Source organism: Pinus tabuliformis, chromosome 4_1 (assembly GCF_031772625.1).
Source record: "Pinus tabuliformis cultivar Carrire ecotype Pingquan chromosome 4_1, CPIR1, whole genome shotgun sequence".
Classification (NCBI taxonomy): domain Eukaryota; kingdom Viridiplantae; phylum Streptophyta; class Pinopsida; order Pinales; family Pinaceae; genus Pinus; species Pinus tabuliformis.
In genome coordinates, this window is record NC_142303.1 from 497532064 (window position 1) to 497554018 (window position 21955).

Sequence of the window (21955 nt, forward strand, 5' to 3'; positions counted from 1 at the left end):
AATCATATGTTTAAAACATCATATATAACCCCACTGTATCGCTCTGCCATCTCCGCGTCCCGTCATCCGTCGGATCCGGGCCCTCCCATCCGACGGTCATCGGCGATTTTGGACCACCCCCGATCGCCGTCCTTTAGCGCCCGAAAAGTGTCAGAGGGTGACGTAGGGCCTGGGGCACGTGTCAATTCCTTATTGGATTGGGTGGCTTCTGACACAAACCGGACCCGTACCAAAAGCGGTCCGATAAAACCGCTTACAGCCAGTCCCTTTCGGCCAATGGGTCGTACCTGAAATAAAATAAAGAGGGCCTGTATAACTTATCGGGTCCGATGGGTTTCAGCATTTCTATGTGGCAACCCCATGACGCCGACGATAGCGAATTGCCGAGTTAACCTCAGCCGCCCATTCAGGCCCAGAGATCAATGGCCCATATTTAATCACATTGCTCCTATATCCCGGAGCCGAAAAGTAATAAAGCGCGCCATAAAGGCATATCGAGTCCAAAAGGGTCCGCACTGTGTGCTCCTATATTCCGGAGCCGAAAAGCTATGAAGTGCAGCATATAATATATCGGGTCCGCTTACCCATTTTTACCAAATCCGCCAATATGAAAGCTCCGATGGGCCGGACCTGATCTCCATAAAGAAAGAGACTATAAGCATTTCGGGTCCGCCAGGTTCATCACTACTCGGAGGTTTTATGTGTTGGGACCAATGGTCTGCCCCGATGCGATTTAGTGCCAACCGTTGGATCTACCTTCGCGCGATCCAACGGCCAGGATTTAACCTCTGCTACAGTGCCGCTCTCGCCTATGTTTTTCACAAATTTTACATAGAAATTGGTCTTTTTCTGTGTGAAAGAGAAGGCGACATTTGTTCATATTTTCACATATATGCCCGCACCTGACTCCCGATAGTGCAATTCATGCATCCCTAAGCTTTCTGAGATCTCTCCAAGGCCCAGTTTTGCTTCAGATAGCCAGTCTCAGCCTCGGCACAGTTGGCAACACTTTTTCCTCCTGTTTGCACCATTTTTTCAAAAAGTTTAAGGCTAGTTTTGATCGGCCAAGCGCCGATTGCACCCAAAGGCCACGGAGGACATTAGAAGCAGTTATTTTTTCATTAAAAGGCAGAAAGGGGGTGATGGCACAGTTTAAAGAGTATCAGCGGTGAGAAAAGGCCCAGATTTAGTGCCAAAGTGTATCAAAAGCGGCAAAGAGTATCAGTCCAGTTTCCAAAGCAGATGAAAGAAAAGCAAGCCCAGCAAAGTCAATAAAGCATCATTCAGCCATTAAGGCTCACCAACACTTCTTTTGTTGCTTTAAAGCCACCTAAAGGCATAGATGAAGGCTTTCAAGGCCGAGTTATTGCAGAGACGTTTTTCCCAGTCATATTTTTGGAGCAGCGCTGCTTCCTTAAATGCACAGTTATCACACAGAGGATAGCGCGTGGCTCAAGGAGCTCTTTTGATCCATTTTTGAGGCAGTTGCCCCAGCGTAGAACTTAGATAAATGTTTTAAGCATTTAATTCAAGATAAAATAGATTAAAGCTCTCATTTTCCTCAGATCTGCCTAAGATCTGCTGTAATAGATATTTTGAGATGCCAGTTACCCCAGCTCAGCTGTTAGATAGATATTTCTGCCATTTACTTCTGTACAAATTAGGTTAAAGGCATTTATTTGAGGAGATCTATCCCAGATCTGATGTTTGTAAATATTTTCTATTTAAACCACCCTCTGCATTGTTTTAAGGGTTGGTTGGTCGATAACTTCCTCTCTAGACTTGCACTGTATTTTCTGAGAGTCTCTATAATCAAAGATCGCTAGAATGTTTGGGAGATAAACTGGCTGTTGTGTTTTAGTGACTAAAGAGTGACTATGGAATCTTAACGCTTCTACATAGCCCAATAAGTGTTTCTTATCTCTGTTTACAGTTTATATGTATTATGCCATCATTGTTTCACTATCTAAATAGCAGAAAGAAAGAATAGTTCAGAGCTCACTTAGTTGTATTTTGTTCTCAATTTCTGTGATTTATCTATGTTTTCCTCTGAATTAGTCCTGAATATGAATACAAATTCACTCATATTTACGCTAGTTCCTTCATATATGAATGTTGTTTAGGAATCCTTGACTGCTCCTATATAAATTTTCATTCACCTTCCCTCTGTTAGCATAATGAGAGCTACTTAGTTGCCTTTCATTCACTGACCTTCATTCCATCCTTATTCCAGCTTGATATTGTTTTATGTGTAGCTATCCTACTCTGTATTCCTCTTGTGACCAAGAAAACGCAACAGCAAGCCTAATCCACGACTCCATGCCCAATGGTTTGAACTCCTCACACTATGCATCCCAACTATGTTTGAAAGAACCCTCCATCCCACCAAAATCAAAACAAACCCAAGAAAATCATAACTAGCCTCAAAATAAACCCAAAACAAAGCTAAATTATAAAGACAGGGCCCTCTCTGATTGCAGGTAGGCTAGGACCTGCAGTCCAAAGATTGGTTTGTGGTTACCTCGGTCGTATCCTTTAAGGAGCTTTAAGGACAACCTGAGTGATAACACCTTCCATACAACAAAAAAAATGACCCCATTTATGGCACTTTATGGATATTAGCCACCATCCATCACATCATATTTAAGAAAAAATTCTAAAGTTCAAGTAGTGGAACATCGTATCCAGCCTCAACAACAAGTCCTCTAACTCTTAAAGGATAACCTCATGTTGGCACAAAATAGAATGAAACAACATGTAGATCAACATCGCAGCAAAAGAAGTTTTGTTGTAGGTGATTGGGTGTTCCTACAGCTACAACCATATAAACAAATGTCCCTCAAGCAAGCTAAGAAGGATAATAAATTATCACCAAAGTATTATGGTCCGTACAAGGTGTTGCAAAATATTGGTACTATGGCATACAAATTGGAGCTTCCTGCAGCTTCTCGAGTGCACCCATTTTTCCATGTTTCATGTTTAAAGAAGTTTATAGGTGACAAGCTCCCAGTTCGAGCAATATTGCCAGAACTTGATGAGGAAGGAAAAATTATATTGGAACTAGAAGCAGTCACAGAAACAAGAACTCGACAGCTACGAAATCAATCAATTTCAGAGTATCTCATCAAGTGGAAAAACTTATCCACTGAAGATTCCACATGGGAGGATGATAATTTTATACAGAAGCATCTAGAACTACTCAAGCGTTGAGGACAACACTTTTTTTAAAGAGAGGGGCATGTTAGGTCCCTATAATACTAGTGATTACCCCATTACTATTGTAGTTGTATCCCTTATTAATATTGTTGTGCCCCTATTGTCCCCATATTGTTATTACTGTGCCCCATAGAATCCCTTTCTTGTTATTTTCGTGCCTTTTTATTATTATTGTTAGGTCAGCTAGGTTATATTGTGACTCCTTAGACTCCTATATATAGAAAGAAGGTTTTGTCATTTGAATCATCAAGGAATCATTCATTTGTGTAATGTAAAGGAGGTTGCCCCCTCGAAGAGGCTGAATTCTAAGGCGTTGATCTATCTTTTCTATTTTTTGTGAGTTGGTTTCATAACACCCACCATTGTTTCTTTCAGCTTTTCAGTTTCCTTAATTGTAGCATAGTTTACTATTTTTAGCAGTTTTTCGGGTCTTAAACTTCCAAAGCCATTTTGAGGCCCTAAATGACATTTTTTGGGAAAACTGGGAGCAACATGTGTCCATGGATCAATGTTTCTCTTCCCAAAGTTGTAGTTCTCAGATAGATCTTTCTAACGAGATATTGTGTGCGTCAATCGGAGATCATATGCCAAACTTACGACCTCGGGAAGTTGATGTACCAATTTACCCAAACAGGGCCCACAATTGGTGTTTCATCTTCTGTGGTTAGGTTTTTGGGTGTTTAGGGTTTTCCATTTTTTCTCAACAATAAATAGGCCTTCGAGCCTCATTGTAACATAGTTCAAAGGCATGTAGCTGCCACATCTCTTCTTAGAGATAAGCTACCATCGCCCTAGCTAGTTTATTTCCATTATTGTTTGTAAGCATATTTCAGTATTTTACATTAACGAAATGAAGTATTATTTCCGTTGCATCTATGTGTTTATGGTTATCTCTGTAATTTGTTGCGTTCCTGTTTAAATCTGGATCAGTGGTATCAGAGCAGTCTGTTTTTCCTCTATTTTTCTTTGCATTTCCCCAATGAAGTCGGGATATAAGGAGTTAGGGCTTGAACACACCGAACCTTTGTAAGACCAGTCTCGCAAATCTCTATGGTCTCCCATGGCAGATGAAAAGAAAGACAAGGGGGCAGAAGATCCTATCAAAATTCTACTTGAAGAAGCCCTCAAGTGACAAAGGAACGCGATGATGGACAACTTTGCCTAGATCCTTCAGCGGCTACTCAGGGGCGATGCATCGGCTTCCAATAGCTACTCTGGAAATGCCACACTGCTTAAGGTACAAGTTAATTTTGAAATCCACATATTTGAGGGTTAGATAGATGCATAGGCCGTTGATAAATGGTTAAATCTACTAGAGTGTTATTTTTCTGTTCATGATTTTTGCAGTCGAGAAAAGATTATTTTCGCTCTTCTCAAAGCAGCCCCCCATGTCAAGGACTAGTGGGAAACCTACTGCTAGCAGAAGGATGAAAGTACAGGCTCACTATTTATAGCCACACCCACTTGGGATTGATTCCGGGATGCCATCAAAGAGCACTACTACCCTGTCAGAAGCTATGAGGATCAATACATAAAGTGGACCACGCTGCGACAGGGGAGGGACCAAGACGTGCCGGAGTTTACCAATATTTTCCATACCCTTCGCACAAAGTTGGGTATCAAGGATTCAAAGCAGCATTTGGTACTCAAATGTCGCAGCTGCTTGTACAAGTACATCTAGGAAGAAATAGAATTCCTAAACATCCCCTCACTCGGCACGACATACCGATATGCTGTTAAGGTCGAGTAAAAGTTTAAACATAAGCGAGACTTTGGATCTGTGAATCCGAAATAAGGGAAAGGTTCCCCCAAACCACAAAACAAAGGATAAAGCCGAGGTGGGGTGGCCCAAGACAATCCACCAAAGCTGCAAGAAAAGAACAGTGCCGTGAAGCTGAAAAAGGACACGGGAAAGTGGTGTGAGTTCCATAAGAGTTCCACTCACAACACAAGTGAGTGTCGGGCCAAGTAGTCACTGGTGGCCAAGCTAAAGGTTTCAGAATCAGATGCATGTTCTGACTCTGAGTCAGAACCCAACATGGGGAATGACAAAGGGAAGCAGATTATCGATGCTGAGTCCAACGCCACCATTGCCACCACGAAGATACATATGGAGGAACCCAGAGATCCAAAGGAGGAGGAGCATCTCTTCCACTCCCAGATGTGGGTAAATGGCTCCTCGTTATAGTTCATTGTCGACAGCGAGAGCCAAAAGAACCTCATTTCAGCAGAGGTCGTGAAGTGGTTGGGCTCACTGACCACAACAAATCCACAATCGTACACCATCAGGTGGCTTCACCAAGGACGTGATATTTACGTGAGCCAACAGTGTCGCCTTCCATACAACATCAAGCCCTTCGTGGATGTGGTATTCTGTGACGTTGCTCCCCTTGAAGTTTGTGATGTATTATTAGGACAACCATACTTGTGGAAGTGACATGTTGTGTATGAATCAAGGCCCTGTGCTGTTATTGTTACTTTTGGAAATAATTTGTACAGGATACCGGAGGTAGCACCACCTATCGCCATCTCTTTGGTTACTGCAAAACAATGGAGTAAGCTCATTAACAAAACCAAGAAATTTTTTTTCCTGATGATACACCATCATGGAAAGAACAAGATGGTGGCCACGACCTCCAAACAGGGCCCCTTCGCACGACAAGTACAGATGGAAAAGGTCATGGAGGAGTATGAGGACATCTTCACCTCCCCCGCAAGGGTTCCTCTGCACTGTCAGGTCAAGCACTCCATCGATCTGAACCCCAGGTGCACCGCTACCCAATGGACCAATATATCAGTGCTCCATTCTAGAGAATGACAAAATCAAGAGGCAAATTCAGGAGCCGCAGTAGAAAGGGCACATCCGTCCGAGTTCATCACACTGTGGGAGCCCAATCATGTTGGTACAGAAGAAGCATGGGACTTAGAGACTCTGTATTGACTATCGAGAGCTGAACAAGATCACTGTCCGTAATAGGTACCCGATCCCATGGATTAATGACCTCCTGGACCAACTGAAGGGGAAAAAATATTTCAACAAGATCGATCTGAGGTCAGGATATCACCAGGTACCAATCAAACCCTCCGATGTTTTGGAAGATTGTCTTCAAAGCCAAGGAGGGCCTTTTCGAATGGTTGGTTATGCCTTTCAGATTAACGAATGCTCCTACAAACTTCATGAGGCTAATGGATGACATCTTGTGGCCATTCACCAACTCATTTATAGTGGTATACTTGGACGACATCCTGAAATTCAGCTACAGCTAGGAAGAGCACCTCCACCACATCCGATAGGTTCTCCAAACACTGCGACAACACAAGTTATGTGCCAATTTGGAGAAATGTACTTTTGGGATGACCCAGGTTTAGTATCTGGGATACACTATTGATGAACAGGGGGTGCATGTGGATCCAGCCAAGATCCAAGTTATTCAGGATTGGCCATCTCCAACCACTCTAACAAAGCTCCACAAGTTTTTAGGTCTTACCAACTTCTACCGCAGGTTCATGTTGGGATTTTCTCATATCACTTAGCCCTTGAGTCAAGTCACCAAGGGAGGAGTGAAAGCAAAATTCTTTTGGTCTGAATCTCAACAGAAGGCATTCACAGAGTTGAAAGATCACCTCTGCACGACACCAGTGCTCGCATTACCAGACTTACAACAACCATTTGAGGTTGAGACAGATGCCTTTGACTATGCTATTGGGGCAGTCCTTACTCAACGTGGGCATCCAGTAGCATATCACAGTGAGACACTTTCAAACAAAGTCTGAAAGTATCCCACTTATGACAAAGAGATGTATTCCATTGTGTAGGCCTGCCAACAATGGAAGCATACATTTTGGGGAAGGGAAGGGTCATCCACACAGACCACCAACCCCTGTAGTTCATACAGACCTAAGAGAAATTGCAGAATGATCACCATCAGAAGTGGTCCACATACCCGCAACAGTTCCATTTGAATGTAAAGTATAAGAAGGGAAACACCAATAATGTTGCAGATTACCTCAATCGACCACCAATCATGGTGTTAACCATCGTGCTCAAACCTTGTGGGCATAAGACTTCTGATTGGCAACTTATCTACAAAAGCAACCCAGAATTTGGCCACACATACTAGACACTCTTGGAGGGTCAACATGTTCTAGATTTTCACCTCCAGGATGCCCTGTTATGCCACCTGGGTCACCTTTGTGTTCCTTCAAGCGAGCGTTCCAAGATGATCTGGGAAGCACACTACAGTCGGACTGCTGGACATTTCGGGGTCGAGAAAATTGTGGTAGTACTGCAGAAGTATTTCTATTAGCCAAATCTTCAACAGGATGTTGGGAAGTACATCAGATCATGCACTGCCTACGCCATTGCTAAACCGACCATCAAGAAGCAAGGCCTCTATACCCCGTTGCCTACCCCTACTCGACCTTGGGAATCCCTCTCCATGGATTACATGTCAGGCCTTCCTTCCACTAAGCATGGAAATAACTGTGTTTTTGTCGTCGTCGACAGGTTCTCAAAGATGGCCATTATGACAGCCTACAAGAAGAATATCACAGTAGAGCCACTGCTAAACTCTTCTTTGAACGAGTGTGGGTACACTTTGGGATCCCACAATCTATCATCTCAGATCAGGACAGCAGGTTCCTCAGTACATTTTGATCCAGTCTCTGGTCGATGCTGGACACCAAACTCACTAAGTCCACAACCTTCCATCCTCAAACTAATGGCGAGATAGAGGTTGTCAATAGGATGATCGTACACATTCTGCGCATGTACAACTCAAAGCATCCACGCAAATGAGATGAGAGCCTCCCCTATGTTCAACACAACTATAACCGAGATCTTCACAGCTCGACTGGCCATAACCCTTTTCAAGTGGGCTAGGGATTCCATCCATTATATCCCATTAATGTGGCCATGCCATTTGCAGCTACTCACGCAGATTTGGCTCATGCCCAGTCTGAAACAGATAAGGCAACCAACTTCATTGAGCACTTCCAAAATATTCGCCAGTAGGTCCATGACATTCTGGAGAAATCAAATTCCAAGTACAAGTAGTGACATGATCAACATCAGGTGCCACACAAGTTTCAAGTGGGCGATAAAGTCTGGTTGCATTTGCAAAAGGAACGCCTTGCCGAAGCCTATTGAAAACTGAGACCACTCCGATATGGTCCTTACACCATTACCAAGGTTGAGGGAGACAATGCATTTGAGCTCAGCATTCCCCCATTCCTTGGCCTACACCCAGTGTTCAATATGGATCGCCTTCGGCCATACTTTCCACCATTACTAGACACATCCGACATTGCAGAACAACTCTCACCCAAAGAGTTAAATCCAGGTTGCATGGAACAAGCTGCAACTGATCGGATGATGGACACACAAATCAAGCACACTCGCCAACAGAATATCCAACTGTATCAAGTTGTCAAAGCAGGCCAACTCCTTCACCAGGGCAAGTGGCTCACCAAGGACCAAGTTCAACAAAAGTTTCCTCATCTCATGGAGGAACTCAATGCAATGGGGACCATTTCTTCCTAAGGGGGGAGGAATGATCCAGGTGGATATTGGTGGCCACTTGCCAAGTCCACTTGGAACCCCACCATTTTTTCTTTCCACTTTTTAGTTTCCTTAATTATAGCACAGTCTTCTATTTTTAGCAGTTTTTCGGGTCCTGAACTTCCAGAGCCGTTTTGAGGCGCTAAATGGTGTTTTGGTTGTAGTTCTTAGATAGATCTTTCTAATGAGATATTTTGCACGTCAAACGGAGATCATATGCCAACGTTACGACCCCGGGAAGTTGATGTACCAATTTACCCAAACGAGGCCCACAATTGGTGTTTCATCTTCTAGGGTTAGGTTTTTGGGTGTTTAGGGTTTTCCATTGTTTCTCAACAATAAATAGGCCTTTGAGCCTCATTGTAACACAGCTCAGAAGCATGTAGCCGCCACATCTCTTCTCAAAGATAAGCTACCATTGGCCTAGCTGGTTTATTTCCATTGTTGTTTGTAAGCATATTTCAGTATTTTACATTAATGAAATGAATTATTATTTCCACTACATCTCTGTGTTTATGGTTATCTCTGTAATTTGTTGCATTTCTATTTAAATCCGGATCAACTGTGAGATGTAACTCTATGTGGAAGATTGAAAATATCAGAGCAGTTATATCTATAAAAAGTGGCATAACTATAATAGGACTTTAATTGAAAACTGGTTATGACAACTTCTATTTTATTTCATTTATGTTAAATCGATCATCATGAGAATCGTGAGATTTTCATGACTGATTCATTCCCTAATTTTGGGGCTCTGTAAGAATTTATAAAAAGGCTAAGTCCTATGAGAAGGGGACAAAAACATATGGAACAATACCAATATTTTGATCTTGTATCTTTCAGCTATTTTAATACAAGTACTTGGTGATGATTCTACAATTCCTATGTTAAATCTTTAAGTAGTTTTGTTCCATTCCTGCACCTTCCTAGGGAGGAAGGGCCCTCCTCTTTAGCAAGAATGAAAATATTAGCAGTATACTTATTTTCTTATATGTTGATGTGAATTTCTTATTGTCATTTCATATGTTGTGTAATATACACACTTTTGTTTTTCAAATTTATGGTATGTTGTTTCATATTAATGTTGCACTCTAGTTAATAGTACATGGCACACCTATTTCGTTTCCGAAGCTTATGAAGTGTGAATTTCTTCTTTGCTAAATGAGTTTCAATTCTGTAGTGTGTTCTTTACTTCTTGAAAGTGTGAGTTTTGTTTCTACATGAATGTTTTAATAATTTTGCAAGTGCGTTTAATGAAGTTTCTTGTATTTCCTAGTTGTTCATGTATCGACACAGACAGTGCAAAATACTTTCAAATAAAAGACCTACCCTCATTGACAATTAATGGTTGTGATTAAGCTATTTTAAAGAGTGATAAAATAACACAAAAAATAGTCTCCACCACCTTTTCTCAAAATTCTTGTCCTAACCAGACACCACTGAGGATGCTTCTTGCCTTTTCCATCAACGCCCTATTCATTCTTTTTGCAACTTTGTTTTTCTCAAGTGTGTATGGAGTAGTCTTCCACCCTACTATACCATTCTTCTTACATAACTCTTGAAATTCCTTCTTGTAGAACTCTCCACCATTATCTGTCCTAAAAACCTTTATCTTCTTCTCTGTCTGGTTTTCCACCAAAGCCTTAAATTCTTTAAACCTGTCAAAGACTTCAAATTTCTTCTCGAAGAAATATATCCATGTATTCCATAATAAGTCACCTATAAATGATACATACTACATAGGCTTACCCAATTATGGAACCTACGTAGGTCCAAGCACATCACTATGTGAAAGATCTAATATCCCTTTCACCCTATTAGAAATGGAGGGGAAACTCACACAATTCTGCTTCACATATACACAATGTTTACAAAAATAGAAATCCAGATAGAAACTAGAGACACCTTCTACCATACCCTTACCATGAAGTATTCAAAGGCTATTCTCTCTAATATGTCCAAGCCTTTGATGCCATAGCATGGTATTTCTCCAGAGAGCACTAGATTTTCTACTCCACTTTCAAGAACCACAGAACTGTTGTGCACATCAATAACAATGGTAACCAGAAGCTTGTAGAGAGTTCCGATAAAAAATCTTGTATTAATACCAATGCTCCCCGATCCATCTTGCAAGTATATTTCTCGAACATTGTTTCTACACCTGAATCATCCATATTTCTTACAGAAATTAGATTTCTGGCCAATGTAGGAATATGCAGAACACTTGGAAGTATTCTAATCCTTCCACCTTTGCAACTTTAACTTGACATTTCCACGTCTGATAATTCTAGCCCTCCTATCATCCACTAAGAAGACATTGCAACCATCATATATCTCATACTCGTAGAACCACTCCCTATGAGGAGTGAAGTGAAATGATGCACCTCAGTTAATCAACCATTCCTCATGATCTACATGTGTGCTTGAAGAAGAGGCTAAGTACACATCCCCACCTTCATATGAGGTGGTTTTCACCTCTGTAGAAGAAAAATCATCACATCCCTTTCCTTTCTCAAGAGCTTTAGAACTACAGTACTTTTTGAGGTGCCCTTCCTTTCCGCATTTCCAACATACCCTTACAGATTTTCCTCATGATTTAGATCTCCCTCTAGATTTAAATCTCCCACTCGAGGACTTATTTTTGTTTCTATTCTGGGACCATCCTTTTATAGACAAGGAATCACCATTCTAGCCCTCCATATTTCTCCTTCTCATCTCCTCTAATAGCAATGATGAGACTATTTCATCAAAATACAAGGTGGTTGTATTTCTACCTATTGTTACAACCAAACTATTCCACGAATATATTAGAGAACACAACAAACTGATGCACTTATCTTCATCTAAAATTTTAATATCAAGAGATAAAAGTTGGTTTACCATAGTATTAAAGGCATTCAGATTCTTTTTCACTGAGTCTCCATCCTTCATCCTCAAGTTATACAACTTTTTTCATAGGAACAATTTACTCACCAGAGACTTATATTGGTGTAAAGTCCCTAACTTGTCCAACAAAACCTTCATCGAATATTCCATTAATCAATTCAACAATACTAAATCTAAGATACACAAATGTATTCTTCTCTTTTCCTTCTGACCCAACTTCGCCCAGTCTCCAGCTGACATTACCATTGTTTTAGTACCCAGATCTACTATGATCCACTGATATTTATCCACCAGTAGATCCACCAGCTTGAGTTTCCACAACTCAAAACTCTTGCCATTAAAATTTTCAATCTATATCTTTCCACTAATCACCATCTTCTTTCACTGCAAGAATTGTTTCTGCAGATCTCCCACTAAACAGGGTCTACCACAGGCCCGAGAAAAAAAAACGTTAACAACAAAGGCATCCCCTTGAAATCGAAACAACTTTGATACCAAATGTAGGTTTTAACTCTATATAGAAATTACTTGCAAATGAATTCTTTAATATATATATATATATACATACAATGGCTACAAGCACAAAACAAATACACATAGAGTTTCCCCTGGATCCCAGAACCAGGACTACTAGATTGATTTTTCATTATATTCCTTTCAATGTTACAATACACATATATACATGATGGAGCATTCATAAATCCCAATCCATTAGTCATGGATTAGAACATAATCGTAGTTCTTTATCGAATCTACAAAATACCATGGCCATAAAATCATCATGCCCAAAACCATGTGTGAAACCCAAGCACAAAACTATAGGTAGGTCTGGCCACCTAATATAGGGTCCAAAAAAAATCCCAGGGTGCTTCCCTAGACCCTGTGCAAGGGGGATACCAACCCCTGCAAACCCCCCGACAGGGGGGGCTACTGCCCCCCTATTGCACCTGCCACAATGCAGGCAGGGAAAGCCACACCCCCTCTAACCTCTGAGCTTCATGCATGGGGCTAGTCATGGAAATAATATAACACACACCCAATAGACTTCACATTAATAATTCCATACCTTTTCCCATGCGATGTGGCCTCAATCCAACCAATACTTGTGTTATGACAAAAACAACATATCCACACCAACATCAAATAAATAAATGGAGGAGATTCGGACAACAGTGTGAAACAACTATAATAATTTTAATGAAGTAAAAAGTGCGACTGTTGGTTTTCACTTTTCATTCCAATTGAAGGAATGCTTGGATCCCTTTAACTTTCTCTTTTCATGCAAAGTCACATTTACAAATTTAGAGTTTAATACACCATCAGCCTTGTCCTTGGTGTTTTTTGTTTCTTTGCTTTTGGTCTAACATTTACAGAAGACATAGTGGAAATTATATAATAAATATAATTGTTGATGGTTTTCAATATTTTTAGGTACTTGAGTAATTCTTTTCTTAAGAAGAATAGGGTTAGGGTGTAGGAAATATAGGTGTATTTTCAAAATTTGTAAAATTGATATTTCAAGGCTTTTAAATTTTGAGCACTCGCTTAGAATCTTGGTAATTAGATAATTAATTTGAACTTAAAATAAAAACCCCAATTGAACTTAAACTTGGTGGGACTAATGGAGAAAATAATAACACAAATATAAAGTCACTTCTTAATCACCTAGTTTTTTTATCCAGTATTTTGGCCAATTTTGGTCCACTCCCAATTGGACTCTTTGTGGTTCTGATTTTGATAAATTCAAACCATACAACATATGAAATGTAAAGAGTCATGAGATATTCTTAGTATGGGGAACTCAAACAACCTATCTTGGCCTATGACGTGCTTTTTTTTAATTTTCCTTCTATCTAAACCAATTTATACCCACCTGATGTTAAGACAACCTTGCCTAGATGGATGGATACAATATTTATGTTGTCCACCATGAGAATTTTTCAGATATGAATGTGGTATTGAACAACATTGAATCTTTCAAATGTATTGATCTAACATATTTTAGTTCCATGAGTTTGCGTGCTCAAATATGCTTACTCTTATAGTCTTGCGCGCAATTGGTTGATAATACAAATATTAATGAGAAGCTACTAGTAGAAACATAATTAAATAATTTACGATAAAACTTTTTATGATTATCACTACACCCACATCGAAAATAATAGAATCCAATAAATAACATAGTAAGTGCACACATTGCCTTTGATTTGCATTAAAATTTTAAAGGAACATAATGTCTTGTGCCTTTGGAACAAAGATACAAGGAGCATTGGTATGGTTTTTCTTTCCTTGTTGCATAATGGTGCTATTAATCATGGCCCCAGAGCATGCAACATACATAACCTTGATTCTATCAACATCTTGAAGAGAAGAATCATAGATCTAACCTGCAAGAGATTCAAAATTAGGGACTATAAGCCTCAAGCCAACATAGAAATAACTTTAAACATGGCTTGTCTACATGGGAATCTAGCAACAATCAAATGGAAAGTCTATATAAAACCAAAAGTTACCTGTGGTTTTCTACACAAATATGGAATCGTCTTACCCTTTTGACATCCATGATCTATGATAAAGATTTTGTCAACAAAATTTTAATTGGTGATTAATTACTAGTCAAACATTATTTTCCATGTTTACCTAATTTGAGTTTATGTACTTGTGTATTTCTTTGTATTATGTTTACTTGATCTAAGTTTTTGTTTTTGTACCTGTTTCAGAGTCGGTAATTTAAAATTTTCAACCATTGTTGGAAATCCCTCTAGACTATGTTGGATACCATGCTCTCTACTAAACTACATCAAGAATATCATGACAATGTTACCTTTGCTCATAGTACATAGTCCCTTAGTGTTATATTATTTCCAGCCTTCAAAATTTCTTAAGGATACTTTAACTATTTTTATGTCATAATTTTTCATATCAAAGTCAACCTCTTTGTGATGTCTCGACTTCTACTTTGTGCAGTTGAAATCTTCTTTACAACTTCATATTGATGGAACCAGTATTATAGCTGAAGATATTTGTTGTTAAGTATAGATTTAATTGTGACATGATTGTAGAAAGTGGAAAATACTTTTAAGACGATATCAATTAACCGATGTCTTTGTCAAAATTTTCTTTGTATCATTAATTGATTTTTAGTTCTTATTTTTCGAATAGATATGGATGTTGGTACTTACTTATGGTAGGAGAATTCTAAGTGAAAAATTATTTGCTAGAATAGATGTAGTTGATGCTACTATAGTGAAGTGAGTAGCTAACTGATTCATCTTTGACAGGGTAAATTATATGGATCTTACATATTGTCCCCATGAATAGGCACTTAAAAAGAAATAATGTATATTTTTGCGAGCCTTTAAAATTTCTTAAGAATACTTTAGCTATTTCTACATCATAATTTTGCATATCAAATTTAATCTGTTTGTGATGTCTAGACTTATGTTTTGTGCAGTTGAAATCTCCTTTGCAGATTCATATTGATGACACCAGTCCTATAGTTAAATATATTGGCCGTCAAGTATATCTTTAATTATGACATGATATAGAAAGTGGACAGTATTTTGAGAAGATATGAATTGACCCATAGATTTTTCAGCAATTATTTTGTATTGTTAATTGATTTTTAGTTCTCATTCTTTGAATAGATAAGGTTGTTTTCGTTTGATAGATCTGGTGGTTCTGACCTGATAAGAGAAAAGTTCATAGCAGTCCCAAGTCAATCACTAAGTGAATTCATGAAGGAGGTGCTTATGGTAGGAGAATCCCAAGTGCAAAATTGTTTTCTAGAATAGATGCAATTGATGCTACGATAGTGAAGTGAGTATCTAAATTATTCATCTTTGACAGGGCAAGTTATACAGATCTTGCATATTGTCTGCATGAATAGGCACTTCAGAGGAAGCAATCTGTTTTTTTAGGACTTGCATTTCATGAGTTTATTTTTTTACACTTGTAGAATGTTTCCATTGCAACAATGGGATCTATCTAGAACGTTCTTGACTACAACTAGTTTTGATGCCGCATTTACTAGCTCCATTACTAGATCAATTATTCATTGTCCTCGAAACAATAATTATTTCTTGTCAACCTTATCTTCACTTACAACCTATTGCATTTAATTTGAATAATGAGAACATAAAAAAAAAGTGATTTTTTTTTAAATAAGATGGTAGTTCTTATAGTGTGAGCATTGTAAGCTACTAGTACCTTAATATCTATGCAATTTTATGTGTCAATTGAAATGTAATGTACTTATTTGGGGTCATTGTATAAATTATAACTAGAAAATTGAGATCATTCCAAAATATTTTCCTCAAAAACACACATTGAGTGTCATATGGAGTGAATCAGTGATCAGGTAGTATACCTGTAACTCTAGGTAAATGTGTGAAGTTACAACAATTAGACCTTTCATATAACCGGCTCACAGGAAACATGCCTCATGTCGGATAACAATGCTTCAAGTTATAGTGAATGACAACACCTGTGAGATATTTACTGTGTTTTTCGTACCAGATGAATTTCAAATGACACATGGGAATTGTTTACAACATTAGTGGTGTATTGGAAGATTTTTCACATGACATATTTTTTGTAGGGTTAGACTTTGTTTCAAGTAGAAGATGGTGATTACTTGAATGCCTTCAAATTTTCTTTTCCTAGTCCATGAATATTTCTTAACTGTTTCAAGTCTAAACATTAAATGTTGCTTCAAACATGGTCCATCTACACTTGTCTTTTAGCAGGCCACAAAACATCTTGTACCATGTCTTTCCATTGAGAAGAGTATATATTTCTCCAATTAAGTTAAATTTGTTCTAAAGTTAAATTAATTTACTACCTGTTGCTAGAGGTAGTAATAGTATGTTGCAAAGAAAATATTTCCAAACTAGACAACATCTAGATCACATAACATATCATATCTCTATTCATCTATGAATATACTGGTCATCAAGTACAAATTCAATTGTGACATGATTGTAGAAATTGGACAATACTTTTAAGAAGATATCAATTAACCCATCCCTTTGTCATCATTAATTTTGTATCACTTATTGATTTTTTGTTCTCATTTTTCAAATAGATAAGGTTGTTGTTGCTTACTTATGGCAGGATAATCCCAGGTGCATAATTATTTTCTAGAATAGATGCAATTGATGTTAATACAATGAAGAAAGTAGCTAACATATTCATCTTTGACAGCATAAGTTATATGGATCTTGCATATGGTCCCCATGAATGGGCACTTAAGAGGCAACAATGTATTGTTTTTCCAGCATATTTCTTAAGAATACTTTAGGTATTTTCACATCATAATTTTTCGTATGAAATTTAATCTCTTTGTGATGTCTAGACTTCTATTTTTCGCAGTTAAGATCTTCTTTGCAATTTCATATTGATGGCATCAATCCTATAGATGAAGATATTGGTCGTCAAATTTAGCTTCAACCGTGATATGATATAGAAATTGGATAGTAATTTTAAGAAGATATCAACTAACCCATGCCTTTGTAAAAATTTAGCTTGTATCATTAATTGATTTTTACTTCTCATTTTTTGACCGATAAGGTTGTTTTTGCTTACTTATGGTAGGAGAATCCCAAGTGCATAATTGTTTGCTATAATAGATGCATTTGATGCTACTACAATGAAGCGAGTAGCTAACTAATTCATATTTGACAAGGTAAGCTATATGGATCTTGCATATTGTACCCATGAATAGGCCCTTAAGAGGCAACAACCTATTTTTGTAGGACTTGCATTTCATGAGTTTATTTTTTTGCACCTATAGGATGTTTCCATTGCAATAATGGGACTTGTTTAGAACATTCTTGACTATAACTACTTCTGATGTCACATTTATTGGCTCCATTAATAGATCAATTTTTCATTTTCCCCGAAACAATAATTATTCCTTGTCATCCTTATCTTGAATTACAACCTATTGTATTTAATCTGACTAATGATAACAAAAAAGTTGTGATTGTTTTTTACATGAGATGTGATGAGCCTCATAAATGGGTAATTATATGGGCTCATTTTACCTCCTAACCTAGTCAAATCAACCATTCTCTTAGCTTATTGTATGATTTTATGATTATATTGATGCTTATAGAGTGAGTTGAGTTAGTTATGATGCCATGTGATCTAACATGTATTTAATGCATATTATTGATTAATTTCGAGGCCAAAGTCAAGGATACAGTGGTCAAATGGCAGCAATAACTTGAAGTAGAAAGACGAGAGGAATTATAGGAGGGAATCCTCCACATTTATTACTCCTAACTTCGAATTCCCCTTCATTTATCTCAGAGTACAAGCAGCCAAAACATGCACTAGAAGGTAGCCGAGCAAGTGGAGGATGACTGATAGTTATCTCGAGTTTTGGGAGCCAAGCCTCCCTGATTTTAAGGAAGTCATTGGTAGCTTCAAATGTATAAGTAGAGAGGCCTAGGGCCTCACTAGGGTCAGATTTTTTCTTGTGTAAACTTTGCTCAAATTTCGAGCTTACTATTTTGTGACAGTTTCATGTAAGCTTTCTATTTTTTGATAATGAAGATGGAATCCTTTTTGACCTAGCACTGAGTTATCTCAGAGGGCTAAAGCTCTTAGGTTATGGTCCAACCAAGCAGCCAAGCTTCTCTTTACCTGTATTTGTATGCTTACTTCAGTTGTAGATTAATTTGTTGTTAGATGTATTTCTTTTATGGTTAAGAATAGGTTTCTTTTGATGATTTAGTAGTTTGCTTCCATTTGTGCTTTCTGTAGTAGTTTAAGCAGCGATCAGAAAAGATTCAAAGGCTAGTAATAGTGCCTTGGCCTCTCTTCCTCCCTCCGGGACCATGATCTGAGGCAAAGACCCTCTTGCTGCCCCAAAAACACAGATTTTCCTCATTCATATGACTTCTAGTGTTTGCATCTTTTTAGTAGGTTAATAGTCCAGTTTTTCCTTGCTTCAGATCTCCTTCATCATGTTCATTTCATGTTTTGCAATATTCCTCTTTCATGCTTTCCTTTCCTATAGTATTTCTCAACATTTCCTTTCATAGATCATAGTTTAGATCATTTTAACGCAAAACTTTGTTTTCATAGATGCACTCATTTCATTGCTCGCTTGATCTTCTTGGCTGACTATCAGTTTCTATGCAACAAATCTCTTCCAGTAGTAGTCCAGCTTTTCAGCAATCACACCCTCCATCTGATCCATGCCCTATAGGTCTCCCAAACCTCACCTCAATTCTGTCCTATATTCCTGCATTTTTCATAGAACTTCTTCCCCTCTCCTTGAGCAAACTCAATCATCTTTCTCTCTCGTAGTGGTTCATGGTAGACCATAGGCACCCTAACACCTCCTTCCAACCTTCATCCACCTTTTCCACCCACTCTCACACCCTCAAAATAGTGGAAATTTCTCTCGGCCTCCTCCTATAGGCCTCCTGTAGTTTCCATGTTTTCCTCCTGTAGTTTCGTTGTTTTCCTCCTCTAGTTTCCCTGTGTCCTCCTGTAGTTTTTCCTATAAGCTTTATTTTAAAGGCTAAGTGTCGAAAAATCCTCCAAAAGGCCACCTAAGACCTCCTAGGACCCATCCACACCATCTTCCATCCTCCCAAGCTCCAAAACGACCCTTTAACGCCACCTGTTCATTGCCACACTCATACACAATAAATTAGATGCATATCAAATTCACGTAAAAACACATAAAAATCCAAAAATATGTTTTTTTCTTCCAGAAATAGCATGGTCAGATGTTGTTTTCTTTCTTGAGTAGGTAATGGAATTGCTTTCATGGTTTTCATAATGTTTTTGGCAAAAATAGAATTAGCTTGTTAACTAGGGTTTACTAGGTCTTGCTTTACATTCCATTCTTTTACCTTTATGCAATTAGAATAGCTTATGTAGGGTAATCTTTCTTTCTTTCATCACACATAGAGCTTCTTTTGAGATCTATAAAAGTTGGCTTGAGCTCCCAGTGATCTTACACCAGCTAACCAAGTGACAACCTGCAGTAAGGACTAGTACTTGTGCATACAACACCGACGCTTCCAAGTTTGTTAGGAGCTACCATGTTGATAAAAGTAAAGTTGGTAGCCTAGGAGTTGTAGCATTCTTGTTGCAATATTGGTGCTCACCACTTTTTGGCGTCGTTTCCGAGGAAGCGTCAGAGTATTCTATGATTATTACTCTCTTCTATTTTCTATTACAACATTCTACTAATAGTTTATTTCCACAAAAGTAGACTAGTCATTTCTTTTCATTCAGTTCTACATTTCCTTGCTTTCCCTTCCAATTCTGCAAATTTCATTTTTGCAAAAGTAGACTAGTCATTTCCTTTTTTTCAGTTCTGCATTTCCTTACTTTCCTTTTCAATTCTACAAATTTCCATTTCAACAGGTTCATTTCAGCTCTTGCAATTTGTTTTCTTCAATCACAATTTCAGTTTCTGCAGGTACTATCAGTGTGGGGAAAAAGAAAAAACAAACCAAAAATATTTTCTTTCATGCCTCGTAGGAATAGAGATAACTCAGGAAAGTTTTTTCCCAACACCCCCATTGCTTTACACATCCAACCTTCTCTCTTCTTTGGTGGTTGCAATCAAGAAGAACCCTTAGGTGAATAGCAAGACATATTTGAAGAACCTATAGGGGAAGAAGAAGAAGAAAACATTCCTCTGGAGCCAATGGCTAAAAATAGAAATGCTAGGGGAAATGGAGAAAGAATAGAGTGCACCCTTCCCATTTGGGAGGCCAATGGGGACACCAGAATGAAGAATATCTTCCATGGTCTGACTACAGAAGATCCTGACACCTTCTTGTTTGAGTTTGTTGTCATTTGTCGAACTTATGACTATGCAGAAGATGAGCAAAATTTGAAACTGTTCCCTTCTACTCTCAAGGATGCAACACTACACTGGTTCGTGGGTACCTGGAAATAGCATCACAACTTGGGCTCAGATGCAGCAAGCCTTTAACAAGAAGTATCGAGACTATTGTAGGTCAAAATATACTAAAGAAGAAATCTTTCGAATGACCATGGGAAGTGATGAGTCCCTTGAAGACTATGAAGAGAGGTTCCAGCTCAATTACAAAAGGGTCGGGTGTACACTTGACCCTGAGTCTTTGACGTTGGTCCTACTCAGCGGAATCTGGGAAGACCTTTTAGACACCCTCCATCTACTTGTTAGGGTAGACATATACCAACTATCCTCTGAGGACATAAAGATTGTTTTTAGAAACCATTCTAAAGCAGCCAGAAGAAAGGTAGGGGGAGTCAACCCATAGGCAGTACCTCTTCTTCCAATGCATCCATAAAAGGGGAAATTGGAAGCATGCTGGAAGACCTCAAGAGTGATATGTTGTAAACTATTGCCATGCAAATGGATACCTTATATATCAAAAGAAAGAAAGAGGAAATAGAGAGGGCTTTGGCCATTTTTTGTCCTAGATGCACCAGGAGGCATCCTAGGAATGAATGCCCATCGAACTCTATGTTCAGTCTATGAAGAAAATCATCCTACAGATAAGTGCCCTCCCATGCCCGGTCTCAAAGATGTATACCAAGGGGCCAAAGGAGTCACTGAACAAATCTATTACATAAACCAAAGGAGGTCGCATGGACCTAGGCCATACTAGCAAAGGATGCAAGGGACATCTTAGGCATACTACCACCCCAACCAAGTCACCTCTATGCCTTCTTGGGCCCCCCCTACTCATCCTTCCTAGTCCACACCTCCTCCTTGGTCCTTCACATCTCAATATCATGCCCAACTAGCCGCTCATTCATTTCAACTCTATGCTCAACCGCAACCTCAGTGGAATGCATCTCATTAGGGGTGGAGGCCCCAATACAACTCTCCTCCCTCTCTTCTGCCTCCACCACTTGCCCAACCAAATCCAAACCCGAACAATAGATAGGCTCATCAAGTGTATAGTGGGGAACCATCATGCCCAACTTATGCTGTGGAGATTCAAGAAATCAACTTGTGATCTGGGAAAGTTCTCCCAGATAGCCAGCCTCCACGCAGGGAGGTTGAGGAAGATAAAGAGGAAATCGAACCTAAAGCAAATCCACCCTTTTCCTGAGAGACTATCCATGACAATCCAGCCTGCCCCAAAAGAGACTGAACTCCTGGGAGAATTGAAACATTTATGTGTGAAGATACCACTTTTCCAAGCCATAAAAGATGTGTCTATCTACAACAGGTTGATCAAAGAGAAGTGCTTTAGGCATCCAAGAAGGCATAAGAGAGATTCCCCGACCATCAATGTCATAGGACAACTGTCCGACCTGATG